General features: G+C 40.3%; 1 protein-coding gene across 10 annotated transcripts in view; it reads left to right on the top strand.

The window, feature by feature from the left end:
• Window positions 1-14,164, top strand: part of Gm1966 (predicted gene 1966) — a 49,098-nt gene that overhangs the window by 20,717 nt on the left and 14,217 nt on the right. For 8 of the 10 annotated variants that reach the window (NM_001277179.1, NM_001277183.1, NM_001277182.1 and 5 more), the window contains one exon: window positions 10,631-10,697. The exons of the other annotated variants lie outside the window; for them this stretch is intronic. The gene's annotated coding sequence lies outside the window, so the exon portion shown is untranslated. The remainder of the gene's footprint in view (window positions 1-10,630; window positions 10,698-14,164) is intronic. 10 annotated transcript variants of the gene reach the window in all.

The raw sequence follows: 14,164 nt of genomic DNA, 5'->3' as shown, positions 1-14,164 counted from the left end.
GAAACTGTGGTTGGGTATAAAATTAATCAATTAAAATTAAAAAACAAAAAAGGAAAAAGTATTTTGAGATTATAATGTAATTACATCATTTCCTCATTCTCTTTCCTCCCCCCAACACCCTCCCCCCATTCATCCAGCTTTTACTCTGTTTCAAACTCATGGCATCTTTTTCTTTGTTTCTGTGTGTGTGCTTAAAATATATATTATATATTATAATATTATACTAATACATGGGTGTATATATGGGTATATATATATGTGCATGTACCACATACATAGACACACACAGACAGACAGACAGACAGACACACATACATATATATCTGTGTGTGTGTATGTGTGTGTGTGTGTGTGTGTGTGTGTGTGAGAGAGAGAGAGAGAGAGAGAGAGAGAGAGAGAGAGAGAGAGAGAGAATTAGTTATCAATTATTCTAGGTTCCTCCTGAAATGCCTACCTAGCAACAGCTTGCTTCTCTGCCTGCCAGGTAGAGCCAGGAGCCAGGCATATAAGGACTGCTCAGCTTGCATTCCCCTTCTCTTTCTTCCTGTCCTTTTCCCTCTCCTCCTCCTTCTCCCCCACCCCCATCTTCCTCCCCATTCATTCCACTCCCTCTCCCTCACCCACCCTCCATCTTCTCTATCTTTTCCTCACATGTTCCCAGCCAACCTCTTCCTTTCTTCCCCTTTCCCTCATTCTGTCCTTCTCTTTCCCTCTTTCTCTGCCTCTACCCCTTTCCAGGTCCCCTCTGCTCCCTAACTCCCTTCCCACAATAAAATCTCTTTAATACTAGCCCTGTCACATAGTGATTATTCCTCAGGGAAACACCTTGGCAGAGTCTGCTAAGGTACACCCTCCTGCCACATTATATTGCATTTTTTAAAACACAATATATAATATATGTGTTATCATATATAATATATAGTAGAAACACACACACATATAAGCTTATGTATTTTAAAGTATATATATATATATACATATATATTCTGTATCATATAGATAATATGTGTTATATATTTTATATGCATGTATATCTGAATTTTATAGTTTTTCCATCCCCTCTTCTGCAATGATCAGTGAGACTTAGGTATAGGAGATGTACTGTAGATGGATCAGTTAGGCCTGAGCTCCACAATTCTGCTATTTAATTTGGTGCGGATTTCTGTATTGTCTCAGTCTGTTACTGAGTTTTCTTGATGAGGAGTAAGACTATCCTTAGATGTGTATATAGGGTATGTCCTAAATATAAGGACAAATACTTAGGATGTAATTATGGGGTATACTGGTTTAGTAAGTAGCAATTGCAGGGTCTCCAAAATCCATGATGTCATGAGCACTCATTAGTTGGTTAGGTTTCCTGTCCCAGGCATGATTTCTGTCTTGTTGAGCGTTTTTAGGTTGAGTTAGAGAACTATTGGTTATGCCATAGTATTTGTGACACACCTGCAGCCTTCATGACATTCTGGTTATTGTGGTGGTCCATAGGCATCATACTTAGCTTGCTTCTACCATTTGAAGCTTGCATAGCTCCTTCTGCTAACATGAAAACTAGTTCTCAAAAAGGAAGCTTTCAGGTCAGATCCAGCTCAGGTCTTCTGGCCCCTGTGTCTGAAGTGCATGGTATCTTCAGCAACAGCACTTATCTTCTAACTCTAAGGATGGGAGGGGGGCTACTAGAGACAATAGAGATAACCCATAATGTTTTGGAAGTCTCTTGGGCAACTCTGACCTAAAGAGGGCTTCTCAGCTTCTCACGCCTTTTGTTAGAGTTTTTATTAGATGGTCTATAGCTCTTGGGGATAAGCACTGTCATCCCAGATGAGAAAATTTCACTTAAACTATATAATATGTATATTTATATACTGATTTATGTGTATTATAGGTACGTTGTGTAGAAAGTTAATAGTATGATGCCTTGTGACTTTCTCAGATAGCTATACTATTTTGTCCTCCTCTCTCATTCTTCTATATTTATCTTTCTCTCCCTCCTTATTTAAGGCCCCTCAAATTTTCCCATTTCCTCTTTCAGATCAGTTGCGCCTTATTTGTTATTTCTTCTCTTTGGCTACACACACACACACACACACACACACACACACACACACACACACACATCCCTTTTTATTTTCCTGGTTTCAGCAGTTAATCTAGATTATATACTCAATCTGAAGAGTTGGATCTAGGAACCTCAAATGAGAGAGAACTAGTGCTCCATTTCTTTCTGGATCGTGTCTCAGTACAATCTTTTCTAGGTCCATCCATACCTTGAAAGTTTTATTATTTCATTTTTTATTATAGCCGAAAAGCATTCCATAGTATGTATGTGCCACATTTTCATTTCCATTTGTTCGTTGAAGGGTATTTAGATTGTTTCCCTTTCCTAGCTATTGTGAACACAGCAGCAATGAATATGTAGTATGCAATGAATGAGCAAGTTCCTGTGGAGTAGGTGTCAGTCCTCCAAGCATACAAGGAGAAACACAGCTGGGCCATATGGTAGACTCACTTTTAGCTTTCTGAGGATTCTCCACACTGATTTTCAGAATGACTGGACTATTTTTGTAATCAAAATAACGGCAAATGAAAGTCCCCTTTCTCCATGATTTATTTTTAGCTTCTTGAAGATATTCCACACTGTTTTTCAGAAAGGCTAGACCAGTTTGAAATCCCACAAAGAATGAATGAGAGTTCTCCTCTCCCCATATCCCACTTCCCAACATTTGTTGCAATTTCTTTTGTTAATCTTTGCCACACTGACTGGGGTAAAACGAAATCTCAAAGTCGGTTGTTGTTGTTTGTTTCTTTCATCTTTAAGATGGTAATACTAGTTGGCCATCACTGGAAAGAGAGGCAGGACACGCAAACTTTATATGCCCCAGTACAGGGGAATGCCAGGGCCAAAAAGGGGGAGTGGGTGGGTAGGGGAGTGGGGGTGGGTATGGGGGACTTTTGGTATAGCATTGGAAATGTAAATGAGCTAAATACCTAATAAAAAATGGAAAAAAAGTTATCAAAAAAAAAAGATTGTAATACAATTACATGATTTTCTCCTTTTCTTTCCTTCCTCTAAACCCTCCCATATATCTATCTCTCTATGCTCTTTTTAAAATTCATGGCCTCTTTATTATTGCTGATACATACACAGATATACGATAATCAAAATTGTTTTGAGTTTCCTCAATTGTCAGAGATAACAAACATTTTTTAAAAATATTTCTTAGTCATTTTATTTCTTCTTTCGAGAACTCTGTTCAGATCCCAAGTTAATTTTTTGAATGAGTCATGTTTTTTCTTGATTCAGATGTGTTGTGTTTTAAAAAAATGATGGTATAATTGCAGCAAAAGGAAAGGTGTCCCTTTGAACAATTCAGCTGTGCGACAGACATAATATAAAGATGTAAGACCCCCTTTTGGGGACCCCCACTCTAGTCTCGGGAGTGTGAGAGCACCCAAAGAAACACAAGGACCCACTCGCTGTAATTACATGAGGACGTTTAATTACGGAGCTCCAGACCGACATGCATCCCACACAGGAGATAATGGATGTCGGCCACGAGGCTCGAAAGCCAGGGGCTTTTATGGGGTAAGGGGCTTAGGGGTGTGGAATTCAGCATAGCGACACACTATTGGCTTATTCAAACATTAACAGAAAGAACACAGGGCATCAGGACTTTGTTCCTGTGGGCTGGGGGCTTATCTTTGTTCACATAGCAACCAGTTGATGTATGACTTTTACCCGGTGCCAAGGGGCAATAGACAGAGGGGAGATTCCGGCCAGATGGTGTTGACTTAGATAATATAGCCCTGCTATGTCTTCACAGTCCCCTTTATCTTATGGTCAAGATGTTCCCAGGAATGTTTTAACTACGAGGCATACCCAGGTTTGTTTTTCTCTTTTCTCAGCCCCAGGCAGCCTCTAGGCTCACAAACAACCAGCAATTTCTGAGTACTTTATATGACTTACAGGTCTTGAAATTTCATCTTTCTTTCATTCCCCTCTTCTTCTACTAAGTAATTCTAATCTTAGAATTTCAGAAGTCTATATCTCTATGTGGAGAATACTGCGTTTACTCTATCTTTAACATGGGAACAGAAACAGAATAAGACGGATTAGTAAACAGAACTAGGCAGGGACCCTTCTAGTGAGGCTTGAGGGTCTCAGCATGACGCAGGTGTACGTAGATCAGATCTCTGGCTGGAACTGGTAAGATGTCCTTGGGGTACCCGGCTCGTTCACTGTAGCCAGTTGTGACCAGACTTCTTTCTGCACCACCTGCAAGCCTTTTAACTTAGCATACAGATCATTATTATAACAACATCGGTTTAAACACATCATTTAAGACAGTGATGGGCATAGGAGCCCCATAAAGGATCTCAAAAAGAGTAAAACTGAACCAAGAGGGAGTATTCTCAGTTCTAAATAGGGCAAGGGGAAGGAGCACCAAGTAAGTCTGTGCCAGTCTCTAGGATTAATTTTGTCAAGGTCTGTTTAGAGTTTTATTCATTATTTCTATCTGTCCTGAGTTCTGAGGTCTGTACACATAATACAATTTTCATTTGACCTCTAAATACTTGGCCACACCCTGACTTACCTGGGCAACAAAGGCAGGGCCATTATCTGACACTATTGCTTTTGGCACTCCGAACCTTGGAAAAAATTTTTTAAAATAATCTTCTTGATGACTATCTGAGCAGTCTCAGTTTTACAAGGAAAAGCTTTTATCTATCTTGAGAACGTTCACAAACACCAGAAGGTATTCATACACATATTTTTTTCAGTAAAGTCTATTTTTCAGTAGATGTCAGGTCTGTCTTCCCATGGGAGGACTAGTTTTCTTTCTTCAGTTTCTACTATTTTATACAGGGTTTCTTTTACCAGTCTTAATTTGTCTATAACTTGATAGTCTTCAGACTGTCAGGATCATTGCTCTTTAGGATGCCTGTTTGGCGGTTAGAATTGTCATCTGATTTCTTTTAGCCACAGCATCTTAGGTCTTTTTCTGCAGATGTCAACAGCTCTCTTTGTCTGTATATTGCTCTGTACAGTGGCAAAAGCATACCTGCTGTCAGTGTAGACTTTTCTTTTACCATTTATAGAGCTTGTATTAAAGCCACAAGTTTAGCTTTCTGGGCTGAAGTCCCTTTAGGGAGGCTGCTGGCCTAGATCACTTGCTTTCTGTCCACCACTGCACTGCTGTCCCCGCCTTCCACTTACCTTCAATCTTGAGGCTACTGCCATCTGTGTACCAGCTCAAACTCTCAGGCCAAGGCTGATCTGATCCTTCAGATCATTTCGAGTATGAGTTCCTTCTGCCAGAATGTCAGCACAATGATGAGTAGATGAAGTCTCAGGCAGTAGTGAGATTGAGGACAGCAGGGGGAGCGAAGGTCACTCGTTCAGTCAACAAAAAGCTCTGATAATGTGTCCATCGGTCAGGGGAACAGTTGGATAATGTTTTTAAGAGCATTAGTCAGCCATCGGTCAGGGGGGCTGAACCACACTTTTTAGGGCATGTGCCAAGTTTTGTCTCAGAGTCAATTTATCTGCGTCCTTGACCAGAAGCCAGTATGTGCAGACAAGCAGGACATCCTACAGCCACCAGGTCTAATTTCTTACAAGTATGCCACAGGTCTTTTCCAGGGTCTCAATCTCTGAGTAAGAACCTCTTTGGCAAAACCGTTGTTCTCAGTCACATCTAGGAGTCCCAAAGTTGGGGACAACATTAGGGCAGTCTCAATAGCATCCAAGGCCATCCAAGATTGTTCTTTATTTTTTATATACGAAGGGCTGTTTATCTCTTTAATTTAGCAAAACCTGGAATCCACAATCTGCAAAAGCCCGCAGTGCCCAGGAACTTTTTTAGCTTGTTTTGCACTGGTCGGTGGAGGAGTATGAAACACAGTCTCTTTTCTAGCTGCTTCAACAGGTAGGCCACCGGCCTCTTCTAAGGACTCAGCTTCTGTATTAGCACCCCTTTTGCTATCTCTTAAACACATTGATCTTTAGCCAAAAGCTTTCTTTTGTTGCCAGGTACTATCTAAGTTTTCTAATTTTCCTGACTTTTGTGACCAGCATTTCATTTCTCTTATCTTTTTTTAATTTTCTGGCTTCTTATTTCTTACAGATCATTTCTAAGTGCTAGCATGTGCCACTTTGTTAGGTTTTAGTCTTTGTCATTTACCTCTCCTAACTCCTGTTTCCTAACTGTAATGGAGATCTCATACTAATCTTCTCTCTCTATATATATATATCTTTTTGTCTCACAGCACAGCTATGTTTCTGACTCTGGTCTCTGTCTTTGTCAGCCTCATGTTTCCTTAACTCTTCTTCTTGTCTGACTCTTATTTACTGGTTCTTTCTCTAAATATTTCTCATTTAGAGTATCTCTCTCATCTCAGACCTCTCTAATCTCCTTCATCTCTATTTCTACCTCTCTTCACTGTTAACCTATCTCTCCTGAGTCTGCTGAAGCTTTGCTCTTAGCTCACTTCTTTGCAGACCTCTATCTTTCCTTCGTTTCTCTTCCTGTGCACTTTCTTACTGACTTACCCTGTCCTTCTCTTAACTTCTGTAACTTCCTGTTACCTTGGTCAGATTGTTGGGGCACTTTCTAGTCCCACAGAAACGAGACCCCCATCAGAGCCTGACAGTTAGATTCCCAGGTGCTCCTTACCTTTGGACAGAAGCCCCAAGTGGGCGGATGCCTCCCTCACTGGAACTTGGAACAGACTCACTGCCAGCAACTCAGGGTGGTGCTGCCTTCTGAGAAGAGGGAACTTCAGAGCAGAGAAGGGAATGCAGCTCTCACAGCTGGCTGCATCAGCACTTATCTTAAAGTGAAAGCAGTTTTTCTGTTAACAAGAGACGCAAGGGACAGGGGAATGAGAAGCAATCAGGGAAACCTGCGGAGCTCTTGGCCAGCTACTCCCACAGCCTCCTCCTCTTTTTCTCTTTAGCAGCCACGACATCCAGGGCCACTGACTTTTCAGGGACCACTCCTCATTTGCTCCGGATTTTCCGAGCTCATTTCCCCCTAGACTCCAGGTCCATGGGCAGGACCACTGTGACCCGCTGGCTGCTCCCTGGAGTTGGAGTGGGAGGCAGGGCAGCTGAGGACCTGAAAGGAAGTGGTCAGCATAGGGATCTGACAGGATTCTTAGGCTTATTCCAGAAGGCATAACTCAAAAACAGTCGTCAGTCATTAGTCCAAGTCCGAACACAAAGAGACACACACAGAAACCGTTTTCAGGCAACCACTATAGAATCACAGTACCACAGAAATGACAAACACAAGCAAGACCAATACAGGGCATCTTACACGCGATTTCCAGAGAAGCTTACTGTCACTATGACCAACCCAAATGAACCTCTCTCCATGGGAAGGCCCCAGAACCTGAGACCGGCCTAAAACCAAACCAAGATAATCAGTCAACTCCTTGGGACCAAAACCAGACTTGAAACCAGACAAACCAAAAACAGAATCAGAAGGTGGTCCAATGGAGGACACACAAGTGAACAAGACACACAGACACACAGACATACAGACAGGGAGGGATCCCACTTTACCTCCGATTGGTGGGGAAGGAAAGGAGACCTGGAAAGGAGTAGTGACAAAGGAAGTGGGTGTTCAGGGAAGTACAGAAAGAGAAGAGAGAGAGAGAGAGAGAGAGAGAGGAGGAGGAGAGAAAGAGGCTAGCAGGGAACTTATGGGGAGGGGGGGAATAGACAATGGAGAGAGAGAAAGTTGGAGTAGTTGAGCAGTTTCTCTTATACACCAAGTTGGCTTGCATCTGGAGGCATGTGATGATGTAAGTTGGTGCTAGGTTGTTGTTGCTAGGTTCTGGGAAGAAACTAGTGTGATTGTCTATAAGCCAATAAGATGTATAGCTAACAAACATTCTCTCCCATTCTGTGGGCTTCCTCTTCACCTGAGTATTTCTTTAGCTGTGCAAAACCATTTTAGTTTTGTAAAGTCCCACCTACTAATTGCTGCCATAAATGTTGGACAAGTGAAGTCCTATTTAGAAACTGAGTGTTGGGGAGAGTGTGTGGAGGAATGGATTGCCAGACTCATCTGACAAAACCCTGAAGAAAAATTGCAAGGGTGGAGAGGTTGGGTGTGGAGTAAGAGAAGCCTGTGTTCAGGGACAGGCAGAACAGGGTCTAGTGGAAGCCTAGAGATCAGTGGTGACATTGGAGTGACCAGACTAAACCAGGGCACAGGATCTGGGACCTAGACTATATATATGAGATGTATAGAGAAGAAGAGCAGAAGAACTCATCCTAATCTACCCTAGAGTAGAATGTACAGGATCTGACCAAACATAGATGTTGGATTCATGCCCAGCTATTTATAGGAAGTGTGGATATTTGAAGTCAGGTTCTAATACTCATACCAATGAGCTAACTCACGGGCTCTTGTTTATCCCCTGCCCCCAGCTTTCAAGTTCTGACCTAAGATTCTATAACTTCTCTCTAAAACTCACCCTCCGCTATCCATAAATGTCATTATTTGAATTCAAGAGCAGAAAAGCAATTGTATCAGGGTGGCTTTGATGGCTATAATGTTTTCCAGGACCCTAACATCTCTTCCCCAGCTAATCCCAGAGAAATTCTATTTCTTAGTTCTCTCTAACTCAAAAATACCCCCAAATTTCTGATATCATAAGTTTTCCAGTCAATATCTTAATCAAAGGGACAGTCCTACCTATTGTCCTTCTTGAACTCTGAACCTGAGACCTTATAAGGTTCATGGTTTAGAAGATGGTTCAGGTGGATTTATTAGAATGGCCTACAGGTTATGATCCAGCTAGTTCAACAGTGGCTGTCTAACCAACAGAAGGCCCAAGAATTCAGCAATTGTTCAGTCTACATTGCTGGATGTCTCAGCTGGTCTTCACTATGTATCAGAATCCCAAAGAAAAGGCTATAATGACAGTGAAAGAATGGACTTGCCAGCTAGAGTGAGAGCAAAGAGGCAAAGAGCAAACTTCCTTAAGCCATGTCTATTATATAGGCTCCCAACAGAAGGTATGGCCCAGATTAATGGTAGATCTTCTCACTTCAAAAGAGCTATATTTAAAGATGCATTGATTTAATTTTAAAAATCCTTGAAGGTGCACCTATTTGCTTGGGTTTTAGTTAATTCCAGAGGTAGTCAAGTTGATAGTCAAAAATAGCCATCATATGTTATATGTTGACATCATGCCTTTTAAACAAAATGTTCTTGAATTTACACATTTGTGAGTATACTCATTTTTCTTTTGTTATTTCTAGTTTAAATCCATAATGATCAAAGTAAGAAATCTTCATTACTTCAGACTTTTAATACTTATTGATATTATCTAATGCTTACCATATGGAAAATATCCATGTGCCCTATGGAAGCATGTGTACCTTGTTCTAGGGGGAAGACTTATATTACATTACACTCACTTTTACTGGACTATGGATGTTGTTTTGGTCCTCTATTTCCTCATTAATTTTCTAAAGCATCATATTTTTATTGAAATTGCCATTTATTATTATGGAATGCTCCAATTATTTCTTTTCATCTAGCCTAGCAAGAGAGAAGATGTTCTAAAGAAATTTGAGTTTGTGTCTTTGGCTACTAGACTATTGAAAAAACAGACACCTCCTTCCTCCAGAATTAAAATTTTCTTCAGTGTGCATGGTGGGGAAAAGGAAACTCTGAAGTTCTAGTGACAATAAAATGAGCTACCCTCCCAGAAAGAGATTTCACACTGTTCTGACAAACTATTAGATCATTTTGCAGGGCTAAATGAAAACAAGACAACAAATAAAAACGCAAGACCATATTTTGTCAGGATTTTCCTAGACCTGTAAGTCATCTGTATGTGTTCTTTTAAAAGTTACATTCATTTATTGATTGGTTTTCTGTATGTGTTCTGCATGCCATGGCAGGTATTACCAGGATTGAACTTAAGTCATCAGGCTTAGCAACAATAACCTTGAGAGAGAGAGAGAGACAGGGAGGGAGGGAGAGAGAGAGAATATGTAGGCATGCAATTATAAATAAAGGGAGTGAGAGAGAGAAGGTAGGCATGCAATTGTAAATAAAGGTAAGAGCACAGATCATAGAAGATAGTCCTCTCAGTGTATATCCTAGAGATTAAATTCAGACCCTCAGGGATAGTGACAAAGACCCTTAGCCACTCAGCCATCTCATAGGTCAGGTCTCCTATTGTCTACTTTTGAGTCAAAATTTTGCTTTTATCATTGAGATTATTTTAGCTCACTAAATACTCTAAATAATGTGTTATCAGGTATTATCATTTTCCAATATCTTTTAACCTATTCATTGTCAGTTTGCTTCTTAGGTAATTTTCTGAGTACAAATCCTACTCTACATGTGGCTTTCTAATTTCCTGTAGGCAAGTGGCTTTTATATCCTACTTCTGCACAATAATCTTTCTCCCCTGTCTTTTTTAGTTTCTAGCATGTCTGTTGTTTTCTTTATAATCTCTTTCTATGTAGAAGTAGGTTGTTCTTTTCCATTCAAATGCATTAAAACCTGTCCTCCACATGGTAATTTTTATCTTATGTCTTTGTTTCTTGTTTTTGAGATAGCTCTAATTAAGGGGAAAAAATCTGTTCTTCTCTCTCTAGAATCAGAGATCAAGGACCCACAATAGAAACACAGGCTTTCTTCAAGACCTCTGCTGAGCAAAGGAAGGTAATCCAATTCCACAATAATCCCTAACCATTTTTAAGCTGCCTTTTTCTTGAATCATCGTCTCTTTTATTTCTATTTATTGGTTGGTCTGTTTGATTTAGTTTGTTTTTTGAAACAAGGTCTCACATTGTTTTACATTGTAGAAATAGAGGAGAGGGATTGACAAAAATCAAGTTAGTAATGCATCTAAAAGTCAAGAGAGAAAAATAATATAGTGAGAATATAAATAAACTGGATTGCAGTTCTGGAGATAGGGAAGTGAAAGATACAGGAACTTCTTAATGCATCATCCCATGAAGTTAGAGAAGTAAAAGAAGAGGCTGAACTTGCGCAGTTACACAGTGACTAACTCCATACATAATGGATAGTTCTCATACTCTACTCCCCACTTCTTATTACTATTAGTATGACATGTAAATCACATTTTTCTATGACTTTGTAGGATAGAATTTTGAGTCTACAGCTATACTGCCTTGAACTTCTTGCTTGATCTCATCTGAAAAACAGAATTTAGCTTCTTCTATCATATTAATTTCTTTATCTAATGACTGTTGGACTCTTTCTTCCTCTCTTTCTTTCTTTTTTTCTTTCTTTGTCTCTCTCTCTCTCTCTCTTTCTTTCTTTCTTCCTTTTCTTTTTCTTTTTCTTCTTTTTTTTCTCTCCTAAATATATTTCCTTTTTTTTAACATAGGAAGACTTAAGAATTTTTTTTCAAATTTTTAAATTCTGCTATTCCTTAAATTGAATCTTTTTATTCATTTATTCATTTATTTATTTATTTTGGTTTTTTGAGTCAGGGTTTTCCTGTATAGCCCTGGCTGTCCTGGAACTCACTCTGTAGACCAGGCTGGCCTCAAACTCAGATATCTGCCTGCCTCTGCCTCCCAAGTGCTCCAAGTGCTGGGATTAAATTCATGTGCTACCACTGCCTGGAAAATTGTATCTTTAAATCACTCCTCTTTTTACTTTTTAATATATGCAGTTAAGAAGGAGCCATGTAGCACATTGCTGGATAGATATCTCTTCAGCCATATATTCTAACGCATTACTCTTAAATTGTGATTTCATAAGGCCAAAGCATGGACACAGTTCATTAAATTCCTTGCCATGTTTGAACAAGTAGATCTTTGCCTCTAGCTTTATGTCTTAGTTTGGGTTTTACTGCAGTGAACAGATACCATTACCAAGGCAAGTCTTACAGTGGACAACATTTGATTAGGCTGGATACAAGCTCAGAGGTTCAGTCCGACATCATAAAGGTGGGGGCAGGGCAGCATCTTAGGCAGGCATGATGCAGGCAGAGCTGAGCATTCTACATCTTCATTTGAATGCTGTTCATGAAATACTGACTTCAGGTAGCTAGGAGGAGGATCTTAAAGCCCATGCCCACAGTGACACACCAACTTCAACAAGGTCACACCTCTAAATAGTGCCACTCCTTGGGCTAATCATATTCACACCATGATACTTTCCAATATTGTATTCTTGTTTTTGTCCAAAGCCTCATGAGAATTACTTTAATTAACCACATTATGACCCTAATATTTAGGTAATCTCTAAGAAATTTCAGAATTGTCTTGTAAATGTTTTCTTCTGGGCTATCACCAGAATTGCCTGTGTACTGTTATTCATGTAAATATAAACTTTCATAGCCTATGGATCTCATCTCTTCCAGCCTCTATTGTCCAGCTCCAGAGCTATCTGTAAAATTTGACATTTCTGTCACAAAATCCCACTCTCTACTTCTCTGGTATCAATTTTGTCTTCATCCTTTCAAGATTGCTATAACAGATTAACTCAGCCTGGAGGTTAGGAACTTCAAGATCAGGGAGGCAGCCAGCATCAGGGTACAAAAAAGCAAATGACACTAAACTTGATCTTTTATAACAATAAACTTGCTCTTTTATAATAATCTCAACTTCAAAAGTTTGACATCTTGCCAGTCACTATAATACATGCCTTTAATCCTACTGCTCAGGAGGTAGAATCTCAGAATTCAAAGCCGGCCAGGCCATCTTGAGCCAAACTCGGCAGACAGTCCCATGGTCTCCAGAGGACTCTCCATGCCACAGGCACCCTAGCATGCTGAGGATATTAGGATCACTGGCGAGTGGAGCACATCATCTGTTCCAACAGAACTAGGGGTGCCTGGAGCCAGCAGGAGTACAGACATAGGAACCATGCCTGACCAGTGGTGCAGGTTCCTTGCAGTCTGCACTGGCCAATTTTGGTTTCCAACTCAGTGGACAGCCCCACAGTCCCCTGAAGAGGTACCAATTCCAGGAGCTCTAACACATCCAGGATCTAGGGATCCGGGGATCCCGGGATCCCAGGATCCCAGGAGCTTGGTCTCACTAGAATTTCAGGGTCTCAGAGAAAGCTTGATTGCCAAGAACTCTGACACACCCAGAAACTCAGCATCACAGGATCCCAGAATCACACGATCACAAAGAAAGCTGGACTCTCAGAAGTTCTGACTCAACTGGGATTACAGGAAGGACAGGCTCCAATCAGATATATCAAGGGCAGGGAGCACTTGAGATTATCAAGTGGCAGGAGGCACGCATAAGAACAGAAGCAACAGAAACCAAGGTTACTTGGCATCATAAGAATCCAACTCTCCCACCATAGCAAGTCCTGGATACACCATCACACCAGAAAAGCAAGATATGGATCTAAAGTCACTTCCCATGATGATGATGGAGGACTATGAGAAGGACATAAATATGTAGCAGAGGATGGCCTAGTCAGTCATCAATGGGAGGAGAGTTTCTTGGTCCTGTGAATGCTCTATGCCCCAGTATAGGGAAATGTCAGGATCAGGAATGTGAGTGGGTAGATTGGGGAGCAGGGGGAGGGAGTAGGGTATAGGGGATTTTCAGAGGGGAAACTAGGAAGGGGGATAACATTTGAAATGTAAATAAAGAAAATATCTTTTAAAAAAAAGATAATGAAAAGCACCTGTAAAATAGCATTGAAGAACTTGTTATTCTGTTGGAAAAAAATAAAAGGAAGAAAAGTAATAAAGGAGAACACATCCAATCATGTGGAGACATTGAACAAAACCATCCAGAATCTAAAAATGGAAGTGGAAATAATAAAGGAATCACAAAGAGAGACAACTCTGGAGATAGAAAACCTAGGGAAGAAGTTAGGAACCACAGATGCAAGCATAACAAACAGAATTCAAGAGATAGAAGAGAGAATCTCAGGTGCAGAAAATACCATAGAGAACATTGACATAACAATCAAAGAAAATGTGAAATAAAAAAAGATCCTAACCCAAAACATCCAGGAAATCCAGGATACAATGAGAAGACCAAACTTAAGAATAATTGGTATAGAGAAGAAGAAAGAATTTCAACTTAAAGGGACAGTAAATATCTTCAACAAAGTTATAGAAGAAAACTTCCCCAGCCTAAAGAAAGAGATGCCCATGAACATACAAGGAGCCTACAGAACTCCAA

This window comes from Mus musculus, chromosome 7 (assembly GCF_000001635.26).
Source record: "Mus musculus strain C57BL/6J chromosome 7, GRCm38.p6 C57BL/6J".
Lineage (NCBI taxonomy): Eukaryota > Metazoa > Chordata > Mammalia > Rodentia > Muridae > Mus > Mus musculus.
This window is presented reverse-complemented; position numbering and strand designations above follow the sequence as displayed.